The following is a 2,535-nucleotide window of genomic DNA, read 5'->3' as shown; positions in this document are numbered from 1 at the left end:
CCATGTTTTGTTTGCTTATTTGCTTTCTAGTAGACATAGGTGGAAAGTACCACTGCACTTAAGTACAATTTTGAGGTATTGTACTTTGAGTATTTTAATGTGTTACTTTGTACTTCTGTTCCACTACAATTCAGAGGTAAACAATCAACCTTTTACTCCACTACATTTACCTAGCACCTTTAGTTACTTCATAGATGTGGATGAATGATGTGAAATCTAATCAAGTGTTAAATCAGACTTTAGTTCCACCTGGAGTAAATCCACAAGCTACCCTGCAGTCTACAAAGTCATTCAAACTAGCTGCACCTTTACCAGCTTTGAGAACACTTTCATGATCAATCATTATAAAACATATCATATTATTCTGAAATGGACCAATCTGCACAACGACTACTTTTGGTACTTTATATTTAGATGGAAATACTCTTGTATGTGTATGTGAGTAACATTCTGACTAAGGACTTTAACCCGTAAGAGTATTCCTACTTTTACTTAAGTACAAGATGTGAGTACTCCTCCCAGCTCTGCTAGTAGATGAGAAGATTGAGACTTTTTATATATTTTGGTTCCATGTCCCCATATGAAGCACTATGGCAGAAATACCAGGGTGGCTTTCTGCATCTGCTGCATTCTAACATGTTTCCTGTTCTGATCCACAATCTTTTTGCGCAGTCAAAGTTCAAGGTGCAATGTAAGGGTGAAGTAGTCCCAATTGTATCCTAAAGTACATAATTGCATAACAGCATTTTACATTTGACAAGATACTATACATTTAATTTATTGTTTTACACATTACTTTTATTAAATGGTATTACTAATTGAGACACTACATTGACATTTATGACATATGCCTTGACAGTTTGATTAAATGCTGTACTAAGAGTCTTGCATACTTTACATTTGAGTACATACTGCAGCTGCCCTAAAAGAGTACTGTAGCATGCAGTAAGCATCACATTGTGACATAAAGTGGGGCAAAAAAGTATTTAGTCAGCCACCAATTGTGCAAGTTCTCCCACTTAAAAAGATGAGAGAAGCCTGTAATTTTCATCCTAGGTATACCTCAACTATGAGACAAAATGAGAAAAAAAAATCCAGAAAATCACGGTCTGATTTTTAAAGAATTTATTTGCAAATTATGGTGGAAAATAAGTATTTGGTCAATAACAAAAGTTCATCTCAATACTTTGTTATATACCCTTTGTTGGCAATGACAGAGGTCAAACGTTTTCTGTAAGTCTTCACAAGGTTTTCACACACTGTTGCTGGTATTTTGGCCCATTCCTCCATGCAGATCTCCTCTAGAGCAGTGATGTTTTGGGGCTGTCGCTGGGCAACACGGACTTTCAACTCCCTCCAAAGATTTTCTATGGGGTTGAGATCTGGAGACTGGCTAGGCCACTCCAGGACCTTGAAATGCTTGAAATCCTGAAGCCACTCCTTCGTTGCCCAGGCGGTGTGTTTGGGATCATTGTCATGCTGAAAGACCCAGCCACGTTTCATCTTCAATGCCCTTGCTGATGGAAGGAGGTTGTCACTCAAAATCTCACGATACATGGCCCCATTCATTCTTTCCTTTACACGGATCAGTCGTCCTGGTCCTTTTGCTGAAAAACAGCCCCAAAGCATGATGTTTCCACCCCCATGTTTCACAGTAGGTATGGTGTTCTTTGGATGCAACTCAGCATTTGTTCTCCTCCAAACACGTCTAGTTGAGTTTTTACCAAAAAGTTCTATTTTGGTTTCATCTGACAATATGACATTCTCCCAATCCTCTTCTGGATCATCTAAATGCTCTCTAGCAAACTTCAGACGGGCCTGGACATGTACTGGCTTAAGCAGGGGGACATGTCGGGCACTGCAGGATTTGAGTCCCTGGCGGCGTAGTGTGTTACTGATGGTAGCCTTTGTTACTTTGGTCCCAGCTCTCTGCAGGTCATTGACTCGGTCCCCCGTGTGGTTCTGGGATCTTTGCTCACCGTTCTTGTGATCATGTTGACCCCACGGGGTGAGATATTGCGTGGAGCCCCAGATCGAGGGAGATTATCAGTGGTCTTGTATGTCTTCCATTTTCTAATAATTGCTCCCACAGTTGATTTCTTCACACCAAGCTGCTTACCTATTACAGATTCAGTCTTCCCAGCCTGGTGCAGGTGTACAATTTTGTTTCTGGTGTCCTTTGACAGCTCTTTGGTCTTTGCCATAGTGGAGTTTGGAGTGTGACTGTTTGAGGTTGTGGACAGGTGTCTTTTATACTGATAACGAGTTCAAACAGGTGCCATTAATACAGTTAACAAGTGGAGGACAGAGGAGGCTCTTAAAGAAGAAGTTACAGGTCTGTGAGAGCCAGAAATCTTGTTTGTTTGTAGGTGACCAAATACTTATTTTACCGAGGAATTTACCAATTCATTCATTAAAAAATCCTACAATGTGATTTCCTGGATTCTTTCCCCCCATTCTGTCTCTAATAGTTGAAGTGTACCTAGGATGAAAATTACAGGCCTCATCTTTTTAAGTGGGAGAACTTGCACAATT

Source organism: Pseudochaenichthys georgianus, chromosome 5, assembly GCF_902827115.2.
Source record: "Pseudochaenichthys georgianus chromosome 5, fPseGeo1.2, whole genome shotgun sequence".
NCBI lineage: Eukaryota > Metazoa > Chordata > Actinopteri > Perciformes > Channichthyidae > Pseudochaenichthys > Pseudochaenichthys georgianus.
This window is presented reverse-complemented; position numbering follows the sequence as displayed.